The 23,759-nt window shown below is 42.3% G+C and overlaps 1 protein-coding gene across 8 annotated transcripts in view; it reads right to left on the bottom strand.

The window, feature by feature from the left end:
- MB21D2 (Mab-21 domain containing 2) overlaps positions 1-23,759 on the bottom strand; it is a 112,158-nt gene that overhangs the window by 2,781 nt on the left and 85,618 nt on the right. Inside the window, exon 1 of one of the 8 annotated variants that reach the window (XM_056565415.1) lies at positions 11,253-11,379. The exons of 5 other annotated variants lie outside the window; for them this stretch is intronic. The gene's annotated coding sequence lies outside the window, so the exon portion shown is untranslated. Of the gene's footprint in view, positions 1-4,736; positions 4,848-6,735; positions 6,779-11,252; positions 11,380-23,759 lie in introns of those variants that run through there. 2 more of the 8 variants (XM_056565414.1, XM_056565413.1) reach the window with 2 other exon arrangements.

Genomic DNA, 23,759 nt, shown 5'->3' with positions numbered 1-23,759 from the left:
TAAAGATAAAATAGTGCTGGTGTAGAATTCCAGTATCAGCAACAGATCCCCACTAGTAAACACGGTTTCAGCTGATGCAGCAAGCACACGGTTAACAATACATCCAATGATTATGACATAAAAACTGAGCTGGAGATCTCTCTGCCACGTTCTCCAGCTCTTAAACATCAATTAAGAACAATTTTGACTTGGAAGACAACCAGTATAAAAATAAGCCAAGTGCATTAGGAAGTAAGTGAAGCAAATGGACTTTCTCAGACTTCTCTTAGTGCTTTAAGACGTGTTCACATAGTGCTGATGGGTTGTCGTGGATAAACCACATAAACTATATTGTAGTTTTTCAGGTACTTTTGTGTTGCAGTTAAAGGGGTACTCCGGTGCTTACACGCCCCTCAATGCAAGCCTACGGGAGGGGGCGTGATACCTATCACGCCCCCTCCCGTAGGCTTGCATTGAGGGGCGGAGCGTGACGTCACACGGGGGCGGGGGCGTGACGTCACACGCCGCCGGCTCTACGGTCGAGCGTAATCAGACCCGGAGTGAACACGCTCTGGGGACTGATTACAAACGGGTGCCGCGTGCATGATTGCGGGCGTCCCCAGCTGCGGGACACTCGCGATCAGGCATCTTATCCCCTATCCTTTGGGATTTTTGGGAAGTTTCGGAAATTGCCAGGCTTCAGAAACGGGGACGTGAGGTCACGCTATGCCCCCTCCATTCATGTCTATGGGAGGGGCATTACGTCACGTCACATCCCCGTCTCGGAAGCCCGGCGGTTTCCGAAACTTCAGATGCAGCTACGTATAAAATGTGGGCTGCTGCAGGGAGATCGCGGGGGTCCCAGTGGCGGGCCCCCCGCAATCAGACATCTTTTCCCCTATCTTTTTGATAGGGGATAAGATGTTTTGGCCCGGAATACCCTTTAATAAAAAGTATGGCAATAAAACAATACTGAAGAAAAGTAAAATTGTTCCTATTTACTTTCTCTCCATTCAAAGAGGATTTGCGGTCAGGCCAAAAAACTGAAGCTATGGAGATATAGAGGGACATTTATCAATGTTTGCTTATGTATTCTTTTTTTTTTAGTAATGTTTTCCTTACTTTTTTTTGCTTATGTGTGACTTATTTATCAACTGGTTTCAGCCTGTTGATAATTTTCTTTCACGTAAGCAATTTTTCCTTTTTTACTTTGGTAGTAGCTTTTTCTGCTCCATGTTTGAGCTGGAGTAAATTTAGTCAATTTTTTGCGCAATTGCGACTGTCGCAGTTAATAAATACCTGACTACCCGTAGTCCATTTTAAAATTATTACTACCTAGTTAATTTTTGGAAAACTTGCTTTTCTCGCTTTCCAGTCAAAATGTCGCAAGAAAAATCGTGTAGTCGCAGTTGCGACAATTTTGTGACAATTATATTAAAGAAAACCTGACTAAACCCATTGATAAATGTCCATAATAGTGATTAGACTTTTTGGCTGCCTATCTGTATTTTTTGTTGAATGGTCAAATGGGTGGGATCTTTACTGCAAAATTGGCTGTAAATACTAGGCTCAGGAGGAGTGATTCACACCCTACAGCCTCCTAACCACATATGTCAGGAATCGGGGGCATGTCAACAATGGCTACAGAAGGCTATAACTTTTTTTTTTTTTTTTTTTTCATAACACTAAATTGGTTACTATCGCAATGTAGCACATCCAATAAAAACTAGCCAAACCCAATGCAGCCCAGACGAGAGATCCGCACAAACAATTTATAGAACAACAATTCTAGCAAGATGTCTGTCTGATGCAAGGAGTCTCCAAACATTCTTGCACCCAATATACACTAAGGAAAAATCTCTTTATTGCAAAAAGACTTTTCCAGTACTGTATATTGACAAAAATAATAAATGGCAGAGGTGCAGTAGATGTCGCTTATCTACATTTTAGTAAGACTTTTGACACTGTCTCACATAGAAGACGTATCAATAAACTACAGTCATTGAGCTTGGACTCCCATATTGTTGAATGGATTAGGCAGTGGTGACAGATAACAGAGGGTTGTAGTCAATGGAGTATATTCAGAGCAAGGTCTTGTCACCAGTGGGGTACCTCAGGGATCTGTACTGGGACCAATTCTGTTTACTATCTTTATTAGTTTATTGGTATATTGGTCTTTTTGCTGATGACACAAATATTTGTACCAGGGTTGATGTTCAGGAGAGATACGCCAAATGGAAAAAGATTTGGGTAAACTAGAGGAATGGACAGAACTCTGGCAACTAGAATTCAACGTGGATAAGTACAAGATAATGCACCTGGGACATTAAAATAGAATATAGAATATGTGATACAGTCCTAACCTCAGTATCTGAGGAAAGGGATTTAGGGGTTATTATATAACAAGACTTAAAGGGTAGGCAGACCATGTCATAGAGCAGCAGAAAATGCATGCAGAATGCTTGGGTGTATAGGGAGAGGTATTAGCAGTAGAAAGAGAGAAGTACTCATGGGTGTATAGGAAGAGGTATTAGCAGTAGTAAGAGGGAAGTGCTCATGGGGGTATAAGGAGAGGTATTTGCAGTAGAAAGAGAGAAGTACTTATGGGTGTATAGGGAGAGGTATTAGCAGTAGAAAGAGAAGTACTCGTGGGTGTATAGGGAGAGGTATTAGCAGTAGAAAGAGAGAAGTACTCATGGGTGTATAGGGAGAGGTATTAGCAGTAGAAAGAGGGAAGTGCTCATGGGTGTATAGGGAGAGGTATTAGCAGTAGAAAGAAAGAAGTACTCATGGGTGTATAGGAAGATGTATTAGCAGTAGTAAGAGGGAAGTGCTCATGGGGGTATAGGGAGAGGTATTTGCAGTAGAAACAGAGAAGTACTTATGGGTGTATAGGGAGAGGTATTAGCAGTAGAAAGATAAGTACTCATGGGTGTATAGGGAGAGGTATTAGCAGTAGAAAGAGGGAAGTGCTCATGGGTGTATAAGGAGAGGTATTAGCAGTAAAAAGAGAGAAGTACTCATGGGTGTATAGGGAGAGGGAAGTACTCATGGGTGTATAGGGAGAGGTGTTAGCAGTAGAAAGAGGGATGTTATCATGGGTGTATAGGGAGAGGTTTTAGGAGCAGAAAGAGGAAAGTGCTCATGCCGCTGTACAGAACACTGGTGAGACCTCGGAGTATTGTGCACAGTACTGGAGGCCATATCTCCAGAAGGATATAGATACTCTAGAGAGAGTTCAGAGAAGAGCTACTAAACTAGTACATGGATTGCAGGATAAAACTTACCAGGAAAGGTTAAAGGACCTTAACATGTATAGCTTGGAAGAAAGATAGGAAAGAGGGGATATGATAGAGACTTTTATATACATAAAGGAAATCAACACAGTAAAGAAGGAGAGCATATTTAAAAGGAGAAAAATACCACAAGAGGACTTTTTTTTATATTAGAGGGGCAAAGGTTTATGGAGTAATATCAGGAAGTATTACTTTACTGAGAGAGTAGTGGATACATGGAAAAGCCTTCCTGCAGAAGTGGTTCCTACAAATTCAATGAAGGAGTTTAAGCATGCATGAAATAGGCATAAGGCTATCCTTCATATAAGATAGAGATAGGTATAGGACTATCCTTCATATAAGATAGGGCCAGGGACTATTCCTAATATGCAGACTAGATGGACCGAATGAATCTCATCTGCTGAAACATTCTATGTTTCTATCTATGATTGTTGGAAACTCCTCCACACACACAGACTGTAAAGCCATAGTTATAGATCACATCACATTACATCAAGAGCTTCAATATCTAAACCAAACCTTAAAGTCTGTGATCAGATCGCACAGTGTAACTAAACACATCGCCAGGTATAGGTTAAAAGCACTATTACAGTCATAAACAGACCTCAATAAGGACCAAAATGAGTCTAAAAAAAATGTGCCTAACACCACAAGCATTTTTTAAGCAATTTGCTACGGTTTCATGATACTGATACAAGTGTATACAGTGAAACACTTGTTTTACCTGTATGCACCCCTAGGTATTCTATTTTGGATGTTTTATTGTGTGAATACACCCTGATGAAGTTTCATTGCTTTCCCTTTATTTCACCCTTCAGTTAACACAAAGATCAGGGTTATACGAGTTCCCATTTGAAGTAAAGAAGTCAATTTATGTACAGGGAAGTGTCTTCACAACTTCTAGTCTAGGCATCTATACCTGATGTCTACTAGATGCACTATACCTTGGCTGATTGCAAAGCTCTGATCCTAAAATCAGATAAATCAATGAACAGTAAAATCCCATTAATATGTTATTATCATTGAGAGGCATCACTAGTCACATATTGGACACCTCCAAGGAGAGGAATTGCTAATCTTGCAGACAGTCCTCTATTTGTCCACTAGATGGAGCCCTAAATCCCTGTATATTAAATACAAGCTGCACGCTGGGTCTGGTAACCCCTCCAGGCTGATGCACTGAAAACCTTATTAATTGTTAAAGTGATTAAGATATTCTTTTGTCGACAGGCCTATTACTAGATCAATTAGGATCAGTCGTCTCAGGAAATCTTGTATTAACCATTGTTCAGGGTTTAATAGGAAAGGCTGCTGAACATTAAAATAATGTGGTATTAAAATGAAAAAGCTTTGCATAATCCGGAAAAGTTTATCGAAGAAAAGTGGCGCGACTGTTCGCTTGTATAATGAATTCTTTACATCGACAAGCTCTGAGCGCCAAATGAAGATATGGGGGCATACCCTTGAAGATGCCTGTAATCTACGATTAGACAGGATCGGCTCCACATGGGGCAGGCGGCACAGACTATGTTACAATACAAATTTATGAAAATGACTAAAGTCCCCTCCTGTCTTAGCTGAAGTCACCCAACGTGTGCTGAAACCGGAGCTTAGTGTGGATCCATGTCTGTCTTGTATGCCATCTCTAAATATGGCACACAGTACGTGTAATGCCAACAGCTACAATCAATGGCTTAATGCAGTGGTGTCCCAACTGTGGCCCGACAGCGGTTGCAAAACTACAACTCACAGTACCGAGAGTTGAAGTTTTGCTACATCTCGGAGGGACACAGTTTGGAGTAATTGGTGCATTCAGTGTGACCTCCTTCAGCAGGCTCTGTAAGGCCATCTCCAATCATGAAGGTGCATTTCTACCGCAAAACCTGACTCACTATACATTAAAAGGATAAAAATCCACAATAAAAACCTGCTGCATTTCTGCATATATATAAATAAAAAATATTTTTCTGGTAAATACAGTATAAATCAGGTTTGTATATTTTTATTTGGGGGGGGGGGGGGGATGCAGCACAATCATGGGCCTCAGCGGTCATGTACAAGGGAAAGTGCTTGAGGCATCCTAGGCAAAGTGTATGGCAACTGGGAATCAACAGATTATCGATATTCCGATATTATCGGTCGATCCCTAATGGCAATTTCCCTGGGGCACCTCTGCTTGCTGGTAGTTGTGATGGTGCTTAACAAAAGGCAAGTGGTGTTGTGTGAGGTGTTTGTTTTTCGGTCCCTTTTATTATCTGCCACTGGGAAATGTTGGCACAAGGCCAGGAATATACAAAAAAGAAGGTTGCAGCACACATGGAAGTGGCCTCTTGTCGAATGGGACCCTAACATGCTTAATCCACTCATCTCTGCTGAGCATATAGCCTCTGACTGGGTAACATGCAGGATCCACTATCAATTTAAAAACCTCCTGTGAATAGGGAGGGGTACACGGCTACAGAGGGTATCTCTCCCCCTAAACTGCACAGCAAAAACAAAAAGAAAAATAGCCAGCACAACTACCTAATACAGTGCACACTGCTGTGGCAAATGCAAAGTATACAAAAAAGAAGGTTGCAGCAGCACTAAGGCCAGGAAACCTCTATAATCATATTTTGTAAGTAAGGTAATGCATACGCCATATTTCAGCTTCATACAACTTGGCTATACAGTAAGAGGGCACCCACAGACTTCTATAGGGCCATACTCTGTGCCTCTGTATGAAATAGGAGGCGTATGAAGGCAAAGTATTTTTTTTTTTTTTTTTTTTTTGGGGGGGGGGGGGGGGGGTATCAGAAACCATACAAATCAAATGGGCATGGCGTTGCTTCCTACATAAGCACCATGTAACAGCACATGAAGTACCTGGCATACGAGTGAATAAGTCTTGAAATTGTGATTCAATGTAGTTGTGAATGTGCAGAAAATATTTATAAACAGGTGAGCAGAACAAACTGTCCAACCTTAGATAACTAGTACATTTTATCCTGACTAGTAAATAACAGGACTGGGTCTTCTTCATGGTCAGGATAGACACACAACTCCTGGTGGACAGGTACACATAAAGTGATCATGTAATACAACAAAATAACCACTAGGAGGCATGTGTGCTCCAACTAAACTAGATGAGACCGGAGGGAAACTAAATCATTGCAAAACGGTCCTCAATCCATATACAAGAATCTAGAGAAAGCTCAATATAATAATTATTAATATGTGTCCATGCTACTAATACTCGCTAAGTGCTCAATATTCAAGCAGTTTATACAAGTAAAGTACCAGAGATGGTCATATAGGCTATGATTTACTATAACTCAGGGAATGTATAGCCACACACTATGGAGTCACTTACTGAGATTAAAATAGAATTTTATTGTATCCATTAAAAACAATGTAAAGCATAAAAAACAGGGAAAGAAACTCCCACAGGGGGGGAATTAGAACAAAAGGGCAACACTACCTGCTACCAGTGAGCATGCATCCCTCCCCGATGCGGCACTCTTCCGGGCTCAGGTCAGTCATGTGACTCGTCATGTGACGGGGCGAATGATGCGCTGCCCGGAAATAAGTGCAATGTCCTGCGGCTCATACGCTATGCGCAGACATGGAGAGAAGGCGGTGTACCTTGCAACTAACAGGTGTGTAATATTGTGTATTGTAGTATGTTTGTTTCTGATTGGATGCGCCCCCATATAAATAAGATCTGCACTGAGAGGACGCCACCCCCAGGACAAAGGACTGTACCAAAACGTACGTTGGGGTGGAGTCACTCCTGCTCCACCTTTTGCACTTTTTGTATTGTTTTATCATTGGGTTTGTATTTTATGCTTGTATTCATGTACTTTTGAGGAGACTGCCCATTTACTCTATCTGCAATGCATAGCTTTACCCCTCATTGGCATATAGGGTACAATGTTTACATGAGGTAGCAGGTAGTGTCGCCCTTGTGTTCTCTAGTTCCCTGTGGGGGTTTCTTTAATGGACACAATACAATTATATTTAAATCTCAGTAAATGGCTCCATAGTGTGTGGTTATACATTTGTATAGGAGGTCATGTATGAAGCCTCTATCTATTTGTATAGGAGGTCATGTATGAAGCCTCTATCTATTTGTATAGGAGGTCATGTATGATCCTCTATCTAGAAGGTTCCTCATGGTACAACCATAAATTGTAGGTACTTGTTTACAAAAACCCTGCATTATGTATATGATAACACTTGTAGGAATTCCTCTAAAGTTTTTGCTATTATATTTATATAACTTAAGGAAGAACGGCTAGCACATATAGCTCTTATCACAGATCACACCGCTGTCATGGCTTTAGCTTTACGAAGGCCATGATGACTATGACAGATTAATAAACAGGGGAAAAAAACTGCAGCACTCCAATACCTTGTGTTGAAAAAGCATATTCCATGTGTTCCAAGACTGATTTCTTACCGCAATATACTGGAGTGCTGCAGTCTTCTTCTGTTTATTTGATATATGGGGCTCATCACTGCAAGCACCTCCAACAAGTGCAGTCGTCTAGGGATACTACTGTGCCGTCATCCTTCTTCTATGGCAGGTCAGCTATAATCCGTTTTGAAGAGTAGTGAAAAGAACTCATCCTGCTGTGCGATTATGGCTGTCAGCCTGAGGGGGCAGGGTTTCTTCCTGAAGAAACCATCAACCCCAAAAACAGCTTTGTATAAGGGGATGCTCTTTTTTTGGGAGGAGAACCTGTTTTGGCGTATCATCCCTAGTCAAGTTTCAAGGTTCTTTAATAGGTTGGACGCCGACTTCCTGGGGAACTATCTGAAGAAGATGGCACTAGAGGCCCAGGTTTTTTTTTTTTTTTTTTATCTTCAAGAAAGCTAATTTGGTTACCCTGGATGTCAAACAACAAAACACGAACACGCTCCGGGGATTGATTACAAACGGGGTGCCGCGTGCAAGATCACGGGGGGTCCCCAGTGGCGGGACTCCTGCGATCAGGCATCTTATCCCCTATCCTTTGGATAGGGGATAAGATGTCTAAGCACCAGAGAACCCCTTTAAAGGAAAAACTGTGCAGTCAAAAACCATATGGTGCAAACCAGATGGAACCGTACGCACATGCGGTTCTGTACGGTTCCCATTGACTCCCATGTTAAAAAAATTGAAGTCGGTTCGGTGACCCACTCCGAGCTTGATGATTGACAACCCAGGAGCTCAGAGCCCAGCTAAGTCCCACCTGCACTTTCTGTATTTTGTCTTGGCACAGGCAGCTACTGAGACAAACAATAAATGTGGCCATGACAGGACAGCGTTCGGCAAGAAAAAGAGACCCCTAGTGGCCGTAAGTATAGCATCGATTTTCTCTATTAAAGAACAAAAAATTATAATTACAATACATTACAAAAATACTTATATTACAAGTATTACAACAACATATAAAAAAAGATTCCAAACGACAGTGGCCATTTAAGTTGTAGAATAAAATTAAATCCAAAGAATGAACATTTTATAAAAGCTTTCTTCTATAGCAACCTTTTGCAAGCACTAACTGCAACATAATAACTGCAATAAAGAGAGTATATATATATATATATATATATATATATATATGAATAAAGAGTATATATATATATATATATATATATATATATATATATATATATATATATATATGAATAAAGAGAGTATATATATATATATATATATATATATATATATATATATATATATATATATATATATATATGGAGAAAGAGTGAAAAAGACCACTGTATACTCCAGTGTTTCCCAACCAGTGTGCCTCCAGCTGTTGCAAAACTACAACTCCCAGCATGCCCGGACAGCCAAAGGCTGTCCGGGTATGCTGGGAGTTGTAGTTATGCAACAGCTGGAGGCACACTGGTTGGGAAACACTGGTATGCACAGGGGAGGTAACCCCCAGTCATGCTAAAAAGCAAACCAAGGAAATTCGGCAACAATAAAGCACTTCCTCTTTTACACTGAAGAAACGGTTCATGTCCCTTTAAATCGATGTCATGCCAATTCCCCAGCAGAGGGCAGCATTACAGTTCCTCTTCATACATGTATAAAATGCAAGTCATCTTATCAGCTCGAAGATTTAAATAGATTTCATTTTAAATTCGAAAAGTTTGGAGCTTTTACTGTACATCAAATTGCGATCTAAGAGTGCGTTCACACGGCTGTCTGTCCCCGTTTTTTTCCCTGTTTACGGCCCGTTGTTGCTGCTTGTAAACGAATTACAAACGGTTGTAAAATAATCCAATTGATGTCAATGGGATTAATTTTTTTACAATCCTTTCACATCCGCTTGCACCCGTCTGCGCTCATTTCTGTGTTTTTTTTCCTACGGGAAAAAAGACGCTGCATGAAGTATTTTTTTCTCCCGTCAAAAAAACGGAAGAAAAAACGGACACAATAGATTTAACATTGAAGCCTATGGAAAACGGATGAGCCTTTAATGTCATCCGTTTGCATCCGTTTTTTTATCCATTTTTACTTCTGAGCATGCTCAGAACAAAACAAAAAAGTCTGCTTTTATTTTTGATGGAAGAAGAATGGGACGGGTCTAGACGGCTAGAGAAAAAGGGTCAGAGCGCCACGTTCCAGGAAAAGATTCGTTTATCATGGTAAAAACCAATGTGAAAGTAGAAACCCTTCAGCGCTGCGACTCGGGGAGGGGGACTGAAGAGGCATTCACATTTTTTTAAATTTATTTATCACATTGTTTTTCGTCTATCGAACAGCAGAGCGTGAAATAAACAAGGCTTTCTAGGTCTTCTATTTCCTGTCTCTCTCTCTCAGCCAGACACCAGAGGGCTCACAACAAAATGGAAATGCCATTAGCATATCAAGGAAGGGGGTGATTTATGGGGGGGGGGGTACTGTGCTGGATTGGATGGGAATTCACAGTTCTGCCCCCACAGTAAGACATCATGGGGATGCGGGACAAGAAACAGTGAGGGGTGGCGTCCGGAATCCTCTCCCCAGGTTTAACCCCATCAATGCCACAGTATAGCCTGCTGGACAAATTAGAGAAATTTCGAGGAACTGGCTGATGAAAAGACTAGAAAGATATATATCATCATAAACCTTTAGGAAAGGTTTCCCTGCATTCCCAATTCAATTATTTATTTATTTTTTTGGACTCTCACACATAAATTGCCTAAAGCTGTGAATATATATATATATATATATATATATATATATACACACACACACACATATACATATACATACACACACACAGTGGCCCAGATTTATAAAACTGTGTGAGAGAAAAAGTGGAGAGATTTTCCCACAGCAACCAATCACAGCTCAGCTAACAAGCTGAGGTAAAGTGAAAGCTGAGCTGTGATTGGTTCTTGTGGAAAAATCTCTCCACTTTTTCTCGGACACAACCTGATGCATCTTTTGGCATACGGTTGTTAATGGAGAGTCAATGCATGCGGTTTTCAATACGGTTCCATATGGTTTTCAGATTAAAAACGTATATGGAAATTGTACTGCAAAAACGTGGTGTGAACCCAGCCTAACCTCAGTACTGGGAGGAAACTCATGCGCACACACAGGGAAAACATACAAACTCTGTGTAGATCAGTGGTCTCAAAACTGTGGCCCTCCAGATGTTGAAAACTTCAACTCCCAGCATGCCCGGACAGCCAACGGCTGTCCGGGCATGCTGGGAGTTGAAGTTTTGCAACATCTGGAGGGCCACAGTTTGAGACCACTTGTCTGTTTGAAACCACTACCGAGCTACAGTACTACCCAGAAATAGGTCATCCCGCAGGTTGTATGACAGATTTTGAGATAGGATCACTTTTTTTTTTTAGTTGGATGCATAAATTGATGTGCGGCTTCACACAGAAGATAATGAGAAAATATGAAATCATCAGATGCAATCCATCCGAAAACCCAGCAGAAATGGATGAGGGGCATTAGACTACAACTTAAATCGATAAGCTTAAAGGTTTAGGCACCTCGGTGATTCTTAATACATGATCAATACAAAGAAGAAAGCACAGCAACAATAGTGAGGGAAGAGTCATTAGCCAGGGCTAGCAGGGCCAATTAGTCACACTGGATGGCTCTGCAGGGCGTCCAGTCTAGTGTATATGTAGCTTCATCACTGCTATGCTGGATTCCATGATGCAAGTTTATAGTTGTAGTTAGAGATGAGCGAACTTACAGTAAATTCGATTCGACACGAACTTCTCGGCTCGGCAGTTGATGACTTTTCCTGCATAAATTAGTTCAGCCTTCAGGTGCTCCGGTGGGCTGGAAAAGGTGGATACAGTCCTAGGAAAGAGTCTTCTAGGACTGTATCCACCTTTTCCAGCCCACGGGAGCACCTGAAAGCTGAACTAATTTATGCAGGAAAAGTCATCAACTGCCGAGCCGAGAAGTTCGTGACGAATCGAATTTACTGTAAGTTCGCTCATCTCTAGTTGTAGTAGTGGCGTAAGGCTAGGTTCCCATTAGTTTTTGCTCTTTCGCTCGCTGTGTACATCAGCAACCTGTCAAGAAAGGTTCCGGACATAAACTGTGGTGTGCCCATTGCGTTTAATGGACCAATGTAGTCAACAAGTGACTATCCTTAGATCATTTTTATTTTTTTTTTAACATATACGTTAATCTTACAGAACTGAATAGCCTGGCTGTTTTCACTACTGAGTCTTGTCAAATTTATGTCTTTGTTTGGAAAATGCACTGAGCATAGTCACTGGTTGATTAGGTCTGTCCATGAAACTTAAAGGGGTACTCCAGTGGAAAACTTATTTTTTAAATGAACCAGAAAGTTAAACAGATTTTTTAATTACTTCTATTTAAAAATCTCAATCCTTTTAGTACTTATTAGCAACTGTATTCTTGTTTGTCTTCACCACAGTGCTCTCTGCTGACACCTCTGTCCGTGTCAGGAACTGTCCAGAGAAGCATAGGTTTGTTATGGGGATTTTCTCCTGCTCTGGACATTTCCTGATATGGGCATCAGGCATCAGCAGAGAGCACTGTGGACAAGACAAAAAAGAAATTCAAAAAGAAAAGAACCTCCTTTGTAGTATACAGCCGCTAATAAATACTGGAAGGGTAAATATTTTTTTTTAATAGAAGTAATTTACAAATCTGTTTAACTTTCTGGCACCAGTTGATTTAAATAAAAATGTTTTCCACCGGAGTAACCCTTTAATGGGCCCTTTGGGGAAGTGTTGCAGTACAGGTTGCCGACTTATAGTCCAATTGGAAGGGGGAAATATAATGGGAACTTTGCCTAACTATAAGTGGCCTTGATGCATGACTGGGTCCATTTGCCACATAAGATGACACCAATGTTATAAATGGATATTAGATGAAGGGCCGGTGACAGATTTAGCATGACACCAAAAAGCTTCACGATACATATCAGGGAAATGGACAGAGAAGAGTTTGAACTTCACAGGGATATGGTTGCATAAATTAACCTTAAAGGGGTACTCTGGCAAAATATATATATTTTTTAAATCAACTGGTGCCAGAACGTTAAACAGATTTGTAAATTACTTCTATTGAAAAATCTTAATCCTTCCAGTACTTATCAGCTGCTGTATGCTCTACAGGAAGTTCTTTTCCTTTTGAATTTCTTTTCTGTCTGACCACAGTGCTCTCTGCTGACACCTCTGTCCATGTCAGGAACTGTCCAGAACAGGAGAGGTTTGCTATGGGGATTTTCTCCTATTCTGGACAGTTTATGAGACAGACAGAGGTGTCAGCAGAGAGCACTGTGGTCAGATAGAAAAGAAATGTTAAAAGAAAAGAACTTCCTGTAAAGCATACAGCAGCTGATAAGTATTGGAAGGGTTAAGATTTTTTAACGGAAGTAATTTACAAATTTGTTTAACGTTCTGCCACCAGTTGATTAAAAAAAAAAAATGCCACTAGGGGCATTTATAACACCCACAGGCTAGGACATACATATGTTTTATTGGGGGCCCCCCACTGCTGAAACCCCAACCAATCATTATATAAAAGGGTCAAGAGTCCTTTGTGCCTTCTCACCTCACAACCGTGTTGAGGTGGAGATTCACTGGAGTAGCTCTTTGCCATCATTCAAAATCTGTGACTAACAGACATCCGGGCACTACAATATTATAGTAGAAGCTATTATATTCAGAGATTAATTGGGTGTCAGGGACAAATGAAACCACCGCCCACAGGAAGAAAACCCCCTGCGGGCAGCGCGTCATTTGTCCCTTACACCAGTCTTACCATCCTGGTTCTCAGAGGTTGTATTTTTACACCATTTTTCATTATCTCCTACCTTTGCACGGGTCTGCTCTTTGCTACTCAGGCTTATTTTTTTTTCCAGGATAACACTAATAGCCTAGATCCAGAGCTATTCCAAGTCTTTTGTATATGTATTTATAAATTATTTTACTTTTTCACTAGTGATTCTTGTGTTACAATTCTGTTATTTGCAATGACTTGTGTTACAGATCAGTGGTTCTTCGCATATTTGGATGCCTACTAGTTATCTGCATGTATATATTTTGTATAAATTATTTGTAATATTTACTATGTTATTTGGTGAAGTCTTATGTGATTACCTCTGGTTACTACTCTGAGCCGGTGAGCTTATTCTTGCTACTTTGTCCACCCGCAGGGGTAAGTGTCTAGGCAGAAGACTGTTTGCCTCCACTCCATTTTTCGGATTTTAATTGATTATAAATGTTTTGTATCCTTTATGTGCAATAAAATTATCTTTCACATACTAATTTGGATGTTGTGCAATAATTTATGACTGCTAGCTTTTCTTTTTGGTAAAATATTGACAGTTGGTTGTACCTCTTTTATTACCTTAGCTGTGCCCATTCAGCAATTTATTCTGCCATTCAGATGAATGTGACAGTCCAAAAGATTTAACAGTTCTGGAAATTTTGAAGCTATGGAAATGGTGAATTATACTCACCGATAATTCCTTTTCTGGAAGTCTCCACAACAGCACCCATGAGATTATCTCCTCCTCCTGATTGGGACAGGAAAAAATACTGAGAGGTTAAATTCCCCACCGCTTCCTGTCCACGCCAGTGTATTTTTAAAGAACACTGAAGGAAAGGAAAAAAGTGCACCAAAAAACACTATAATAAAAAACCAAAGGGTGGGATGTATGGGTGCTGTCGTGGAGACTTCCAGAAAAGGAATTATCTGTGAGTATAATTCACCATTTCACCCCACGTCTCCACGACAGCACCCATGAGAAATACCAAAGAATTTACTTAGGGAGAGACTACAGCACTGAGAACTTTACGTCCAAAGGCCATATCCTCAGAAGACAAAATGTGAACTCTATAATGTCTGGAAAAGATATGAAGGTTTTTCCAAGTGGCAGTTTTGGAAATCTGTTCTACAGAAGCTCCAGCTCTCTCTGCCCATGATGAGGAAATGGCTCTAGTAGAATGGGCCTTCAATTGTCTAGGAGGGGCTTTTTCTCTGGTCACATAAGCCTCTGAAATTGCGGTCTTAATTCTTCTGGCTATAGAATTTCTAGAGGCTTTCTTCCCTCTATTAGGGCCAGCAAACTGAATAAACAGATTGTCATCCTTCCTCCACTGACTAGTTATTTTAATGTAGATGAGGACAGCTCTTCTAACATCCAAAAGACTATATGATTTTCCGAAGTCATTTCTTGGATCTGAACAGAAGGATGGAACCACAATATCCTGTGATCTATGAAAGGTAGAGACAACTTTAGGGAGGAAGTTAGGATCAAGCTTAAAAATGATTTTGTCATCCAAAATTCTGATATAAGGCTCTCAGATAGAAAGAGAGAACCAGCTCCTAGGATTAGAGCTACTAGGATTAGAATTCAATGATAGTTCATTAACTTCTGAAGGATCCGAGATATTAGCGGCAGGGGAGGAAATGCGTATCCCATACTGAATGTCCAATTCTGAGCTAATACATCCACTGCTAGCGGAGAGTCCCTTGGAATTAGGGAATAGAATAGATCCACCGTGTGATTTCTCTTGGTTGCAAACAATCTATTTGAGGAACCCCCCCCATCTCTCCGTAATCATCCTGAATGCCCACGGAGCTAGAGACTATTCCTCTGGGTCTAATATGTGTCTGCTCAGGAAGTCCGCCTCCAAGTTCCAGACCCCTTTGAGATGGACTGCTGAGATAGAAAGCACCTTGTTTTCTGCCCAAGAAAATATTTGATGCAAAATTGACTGGAGAGCTGTGTACCTTGGACCTCCCTGACACCTTATAAAGGCCACTGCATTCATGATGTCCGAGTAAATGAGGATATGGCGATTTTTGCAGATCTCCTCTAACTCTTGGAGTGTCATCCATATTGCCAGTAGCTCTCTGAAGTTGGAAGATTTTCTTGCAGTCTGAGGATCCCATTTCCCTTGGACTACTTGAGACTGAGTGAGCACCCCATCCTCCTGCATTGGCATCCGTTGTTATGAGTAACTGGTTTGACTGAAACCAACTTCCTCCCTTCTTTAAATTCTTCTTGAACGTCCACCATCTTAGATGGGTTTTTACTTGAGTGGGAATTATCACTCTTCTGTCTTAAGCTTTCTGAGACTTGTCCCAAATGGCTAGGAACCACTTTTGTACAGGCCTGGAGTGAAACTGAGCCCAAGCTACTGATTGGATGCATGATGTCATATGACCCAGAGTGGACACTGCTGTCCCGATTGTACAGGAATGGAGGCTTAGAAACTTGGAGACTAATGCCTGCAGTAATACCCTTTTGGAATCCGGAAGAAAGGAGGTCTGGATCCTTGAATCCAAAAGGGTACCTAGGAAATTTTTCCTCTGACTGGGAATAAGATATGATTTGTCTAGATTTAGGATCCAACCCAACTTCTGGAGAACAAATATAGCTCTCTGTAAATGAAGTTCCAGCTGAGGAACTGAGTCCGCCACTATCAGTATGTCATCTAGATGAGGGATAATTAGAATAGATTCCTTCCTGAGAAGGGCAACCACCTCTGCTAAGACTTTGGTGAAAATTTGAGGCGCAGATGACAGGCCGAATAGGAGACAGACAAACTGAAAGTGGCGGACCCCGGACCCCACTGGATGGCAAATCTCAAATATTTTTGGGAATTTGAATGGATGGGAATGTGGTAATATGCATCGCGAAGATCGATAGTCGCCATCACCGCCCCCTCCTTTATTAACTGAACTGCAGACTTCACAGTTTCCATCTTGAATTTTTGTAAACCACAAATTTGTTCAGGGGTTTCAGGTTTATAATTGTACGGAACTTCCGTTTGGTTTGGAAACCAAAAACAGGGAAGAATAATGACCTAGGCCCCTCTGAAGGAGAGGAACCTCCTGGATAGCACCCAGGGAGAGAAGGTCCCGAACACCCTTGAGAACCAATTTCTGGCTTTTTTGACTCTGCTGAGTAACAACATACCTTGGAGGGGGAGGTGATGACAACTCGATCGGAGGCCCTGAGATATTATCTCCACTATCCAGGGATTGGGAATTAAAGACTCCCAAACCGGGGCAAAATGGGAAAGCCTTGCCCCCACTGGCCTGGCGTCATTGCTTAGGGTTGGAAGAGGACTGACCGGGGTTAGTAAAGATATCTCTACCCCTACCGCCCTTCTTGTAAGACCAACGTCCTGTTTTCCCTTTACCTCCTCTGAAGGAATGGTCTGATTGGGAAAAAAGACGAAAAGGAAACTTTTTAGGTTGGACCTTATCTAAGGGCAATCCTTTTTTATTGTCTGCTGCTTTTTCCAGAATAGAATCCAACTCTGGACCAAACAAAAATTTTCCATGAAAAGGAAGGGAGCAGAGTTTACTTTTTGAAGTCATGTCTCCCGACCAAGATTTTAACCACAGTAGCCGCCTAGTGGTATGGACAAAACAGCAGTACGAGAAGCAAGTTTTACCGATTCTGCAGAGGCATCTGATAAAAAATTAGATGCCATCTTAAGCAGAGGTAAGGATTCCAAAATCTGGTCCTTAGGGGTATCAGACTGGAGGTGGTATTCCAACTGGTCTAACCAAACTCCTAAAGTCCTGGCTACACAGGTAGAGGCTATACTAGGCCTTAACAGTGAGGAAGCAGCCTCCCAGGACTCTCTGCCTTTCTATCCATTGGATCTTTAAGTTGTGTAGCATCCTCGAAAGGCAGAGAGGTACGCTTTGCCACTTTAGCAACTGGGATATCTACTAATGGTATTGTGTATCAGGTAGTAGAGTCTGTAACATCAAAGGGATAACGCCTTTTTAGACCCCTAGGAATAAAGGCATTCTTTTCTGGCTTAGCCCATTCAACTTTAATAATTTTATGCAAATTTGTATGAACAGGGAAACTACAGGGTTTCCTGTCTCCTAGGCCTCCAAAAAGGTCATCCTGGATAGACTTAGTCTCCTGAACTTCCTCTAAATTCAAGGTAGTACGGACAGACTTAATTAAGGATTCTATATCATCAGAATTAAACAAGAATTTTTTCAAAGAGGAATCTTCCTCTTCATGAGGATTTTCCACAAATTCTCCTTCTTCCAATTCTGGAGATACACTATCTTCAGAATCCGAAAAAGACACCATTTTAGTCTTTTTTACAGCTGAGGCATTAACCGAAGTAGTAGGAGCCACATGGGTAACAGGTGTAAAAGAGGCCAATGCAGAGTGTGTATCTCTGAATGAATCATGGATTTAATTTCTTGCATAAGAGTTGGAGAGTCATCTTTTACTACACAGAGGTTTAGAAGCAGATTCAGGAAACTCTTATAGCAAATAACACATTTCTTAGGTTTTGATTTTTTCGGTTTAACCGAAGAACCTGCAGAATCCTTGTCTCCCTGCAATACAAGGAAGAGAAGGATAAAACACCATGCAATGAAGATAGGCCAGGGCGAACCCATAGGCCCTCCGTACTCACGGATCCTGGGATCAGTGGAGGATCTGGAACTTTTGCAGGTGAGCTCATGATGCAGCCTTGTATTTTCCAACGCTGGAATCAGTTAGAGCAGCTTCCATCTGGGAGAGGGGCTACTTATAGGAAAAAAGCCGGTCTCCAGATTCAAATTCCCTGCCTGAGCGCGGCCGGAAGTGACGTCAGACGCCAGCATCTTCGGCTGGAAGAGCCGAAAGAAAACAAACTAGAAGCGCTCGCGCGAGGAGAGAACTCCTCGCTAAAGGCACAGACCGCTGAAGGAGATTGTACAGAGACCCGTACACTATACGGTACTCCCGCGGTATCCCTCCGCCTCCATGCTCCCGGAGCAGACCTACAGAGAGGACCGAACCACAGGGAGAAAAAGACAGGGGGTGTGCTATGCTAACACCCCGAGTCTGCAAGGCCCCGGTAAGGACCCTAATTTCTTCATGCAAGAGAGTAACAAACCCCCCTGCACCTCTCAGCTCCTTCCCTGACAGGGACAGGAAAAAACACTGGTGTGGACAGGAAGGGGTGGGGAATTTAACCTCTCAGTGTTTTTTCCTGTCCCAATCAGGAGGAGGAGATAATCTCATGGGTGCTGTCGTGGAGACGTGGGGGGGGGAAACCTTTTTTTTCTTTTAAATGGAAAAAAAATGCAGAGAAGGAAAAAAAAAAAAAAAACAACAACAACAACTATTTATTAGTCAGGCCAACTGAGAAAATAGGCAAACCTTATCTGTGATGGGAAGAACATTACTAGGAATCACATAGACATATCAATTAGAGGGGTACTCCGCCCCTAGACATCTTATCCCCTATCCAAAGGGATCTCGGCTGCAGCACCCACCTGTTGAGGCTTCCAGAAACGCTTGAGGCTTTGGCTCCCGGCCACAGTGATGTGAGATTGTGATATCACCACTCCGCCCCCGTGTGACGTCACACCCCTCAATGCAAGTCTATGGGAGGGGGCGTGACAGCTGTCACGCCCCCTCCCATAGACTTGCATTGAGGGGGCAGGGTGTGATGTCACACGGGGCGGGACGCGACATCACGATCTGTCACCGTGGTCGTGAGGAGTTAGGATGACAGCCTCCAGTGCTGCCGGAAGCTGCAACAGGTGGGTGCTGCAGCTGAGATCCCGGGTGTCCCCAGCGGCAGGACCCCCGCGATCTGACATCTTATGCCCTATCCTTTCGATAGGGGATAAGATGTCTAGGGGCGGAGTACCCCTTTAAGGCTGATCTGAGAGAACAGAAACATCAACTACAGTAATACCAACAAGATGGAGTCCAGCCACAACCAAACTACACTCTTGCCTGCAGCCTCCTACAGACAACAATGCATATTGCTCTTTTTTTTTTTTTTAATGGTATTCTCAGTATTTGAAATGTATTTTAGAATGGAAAACAACTGTATTTCCCTATTTTTTCCCCAGGCCTTCCCATAAATTCACCTTACAGAAAAGCCCCCTATTCACAGCTGGAAATCGGACCTTTCCTCTATTTGTATAGGTATCCTGTCTTTGAGCCCCACTCTCAAGGCTGAATAATTGTAATAAAAAGGACATCAGCACAAGTAAAAATAAAGCATTTATGTATGAAAAATAAAGTCTATCTCTTAGTAATTCTTCTCCAGGAATCTATATAGAGAGCTGGGCGCACAGTAAAATCTATAGTTTCCTCGAGGAGTTAATCTTCCTTCTCGTGAAGTTCTAATTCATGTTGTGCTCCCTGAGGCTCAGTGAGATAAAGTAGCGCTGTTCATTACTAGAACACGCACATTCTCATATAGGAAAGGTTTGGTACTTGGAGAATATTACACTTCTGTATTTTCCCAATTTTCATTAGATTTTAAAATGAAATCTTCATCTGGAGTGGATGCACACAGAGAAGGATGCTGGATATTACTACTAAATAATATAGCAAGGCAAGATGAAAAGATCTTCTAGTTAACTACTGTGCATATGGTATCCTCTATTTGACCTAGGACTTCCTTAAAAGGGGTTAAAAAACTGAAAACTAACAGTAACTTCTTGCATCCCTATGGGAGAACCAGAGATACACGAAGAGCACGAGGAGAGCCGGAGCCCTGTGCAAAAGGGGCATACGGGGCAAAAATGTGCCGACTGGAGTCACCGTTTGACTCTGGTCAACTCATTGAGATGAATTAAATATGGGCCGGGTCCGGTTGGGTTACTAGAGCGTTCAGTTTTCGCTCCTCCCAACTGGATCCAGCAGCCGTAGACTGAAATCGTGGTGTGAACCCACCCTAAGCTCAATGTGATGATCGGGCAAAAGCTCTACTTTAATGTTATACAGAATTTTAGGAGACAAATGAAAGGTGGACTGAGCAATATAAGTAATTTTAATATGGACTTCCACCACAGATTGCAAGGCCAAGGCATACTCTTAATCTGTCTGGTAAGGCCCCAGAAGAAAACATATAAGAAGCTCCACATTAGAACCTAATCTGACCCTACCAATTGTTCAACCATTAAAAAGAGGTTTTCCAGTTTAGAAAAATGTATTCCCTATCCAAAAAGAACGATGCAGGGGTTGGCTCAGGCCCTCCATGCATTTCTATTGGAGAGCCGAAGCAATGTACTTGCGTATCTCTGGCTCTCCCCCAGAGATTCATGGAGGGGGCGTGTTGACCAACCGCTTTGTGCAGTTACGAACACAGCTCTGTGCATGGTGAGAGCAGGAGGCGCCAGGCAGTAAATCGGAGGGGGGTGGGTTCGGTATGTCCCAACGGTCTGACCACACAATCTTACATGCATCCCATTTCTTTTGGACATTTTCCTAAAATGGACTACTCCTTTAAGCCTGTAATCCCTAATGCACAATCTGTCACTGTATGCCCCAACTATCACATTTTATTTACAGGGCTGGCACCATTATATGGGACAGACCGACCTCTGGAGGCTTCTCAAGCTGCAAGATCTAGATGCTATTCCCACCTCTTCACCCCCGATAGTAGGTAGCTCCCCTGCTGTCATTCAATAGGGTTCCCAGTCCACCATCCAACTCAAGTTTTTTTTTTTTTTTTATATATACAAAGTGTTTTTTTATTAAATAAAGAAAGAAAACCGGGAAATACAAAACATAGGGGCAGGGGGTGACATCCAGTGCAACAAGTTATTATTTTGTCTGATAAAAATTTTAAAGGGCCTTAGTTGAGCAAAGTATGGTCCATTTGCATGAAGTGGCGGGCTCTATTACTGGTATATGTTGGGATTCCTCAAAACAGATATTACAACATATATTATGGAGTACCCAATGCATAGTAATAGACTTAAATACATCAAACCGTCTACTAGTGATAAGGTTGGTCTTTTCCATGAATGTGTTTGTGTCGTTTGAAGACTTTTGTAGGTACCTTGGCAAGACAAGTAGTAATGTTGGGTTTCTTTAACATACCGTATATGCTCGAGTATAAGCTGAGTTTTTCAGCACAATTTTTAGTGCTGAAAACGCCCCCCTCTGCTTATACTCAAGTGAACTCTCCGCCCTCAGTGGTCTTCAACCTGCGGACCTCCAGATGTTTCAAAACTACAACTCCCAGCAAGCCCGGGGCCTCTTCTCCGCGCTTCGGGCCTGGCCCCGGAATAGTCACGTTGACGATGACGCACAGGGACGTTCATTAGCAATGTCCCTCTGCGTCATCGTCAAGGCAACGCCTCTATTCCGGGCCCGAAGCACGGAGAAGAGGCCCCCCGGTGAAGATGGACAGCCTGGAACGACTATCCCACCGGACGACCTCCCCACCGGACAGTCCTGCAGCACCGGACCAGCGCACCCTAACATCCCGCCAAGCGGAGGCGAGTACAAAACTAAAGGGGGGTGGGGGGGTCTGGATGATGTCGAAGGCCGCAGTGGTCTTCAACCTGCGGAGCTCCAGAGGTTTCAAAACTACAACTCCCAGCAAGCCCGGACAGCTGATGGCTGCCCGGGCTTGCTGGGAGTTGTAGTTTTGAAACATCTGGAGGTCTGCAGGTTGAAGACCACTCTATCAGACATTGACAAGTGGTGATGATGAAGGGGGGGGCTGATGACATGTGGTGATGAAGACAAGGGGATGATGAGGGGGGGGGGTGTGTGGGATGATGACAGGGGGGTGTGGGATGATGACAAGGGGATGATGACAGGCGGTGATGATGAAGGGGGGATGATGACATGGTGATGATGATGAGGATGTTAATGACAGGGGTCTGGATGATGACGGGGGGGGGATGATGTATTTCCCACCCTAGGCTTATACTCGAGTCAATAACTTTTCCTGGGATTTTGGGGTGAAATTAGGGGCCTCGGCTTATATTTGGGTCGGCTTATACTCGAGTATATACGGTACTCAGTGATAAAAGATCACATAGACAAAGAGGACAGTGGGTTATTACAACATCTTATCTCACAGTAGATGTCATTTATTAGTTAGTAGAACTAGGGTGCAAGGACAAGTAGCAGCATGGCACCATTTGGTTTTTACTCCACATTAAAGGGTACTCCGGTGGAAAACAATTATTTTTTTTTTTAAATCAACTGGTGCCGGAAAATTATATAGATTTGTAAATTACTAATATTTAAAAATCGTAATCCTTCCAGTACTTATCAGCTTCTATATGATACTGAGGAAGTTCTTTTCTTTTTTTAATTTATTTTCTGTCTGCCCACAGTGCTCTCTGCTGATACCTGTATCCATGTCAGGAACTGCCCAGAGCAGGACAGGTTTTCTATGGGTATTTGTTTCTGCTCTGGACAGTTCCTGACATGGACAGAGGTGTCAACAGAGAGCACTATGGTCAGCCTGAAAATAAATTAAAAAAGAAAAGAACTTCCTGTTGCGCATATAGCAGCTGATTTTTAAATAGAAGTAATTTATAGTTGATTATAAAAAATAAAAAATTCACGGGAGTAATGGTTTGACAGTGTGGCTTATAGCCATGCAACCAATACAAGTGCAAGATGACTACTCCCATACACCAGTGTTTCCCAAACAGGGTGCCTTTAGCTGTTGCAAAACTACAACTCCCAGTATGCCCGGACAGCCTTCGGCTGTCCGGGTATGCTGGGAGTTGTAGTTTTGCAAAGGCTGGAGGCACCCTGGTTGAAAAACCCTGCCATACACACTCAGCAGAGCGTGCTTGTGTTTTCGGTAGACACAGTGGAGCAAGCAGCTATCAGACTGGTCCTCTAGGAAGATCGGGCATGTTTAGCCTTCCACATTTATTTGCCCTATGCGGCCTTCTTTAACAGTTGTGCTAGTAATACATTTTGCTGACACTTCTGTATGAGAGTAACTGGACAGGGCTAATCTGTTTACGGGAAGTTTCCTAAGTGCTTTTATAGCATGCACTATACTGAAAAAGAAGCTTGCAGTGCATTGCCTCCGAATGCATTATATGGTCCCCTATCTCGGCAACAGTACCAAAACTACTGAACAGAGACTGCGCTTAACAACTTGCCATCTCCCTGGATACAACAGCGAGACGTACAGATTCCAGCAGTGGGAATATGGATTCTCAATGTAATGAAGAGATTGTCCCGCACAGTCAGCAATTTTGTGCTCCGCTATAAATGCTCTCCTTGTGTCCAGCAG

The sequence above is a fragment of the Hyla sarda genome, chromosome 3, assembly GCF_029499605.1.
Source record: "Hyla sarda isolate aHylSar1 chromosome 3, aHylSar1.hap1, whole genome shotgun sequence".
Taxonomy (NCBI): Eukaryota; Metazoa; Chordata; class Amphibia; order Anura; family Hylidae; genus Hyla; species Hyla sarda.
The sequence above is the reverse complement of the archived record's forward strand: the minus strand, read 5'-3'. Positions and strand labels throughout refer to the sequence as shown.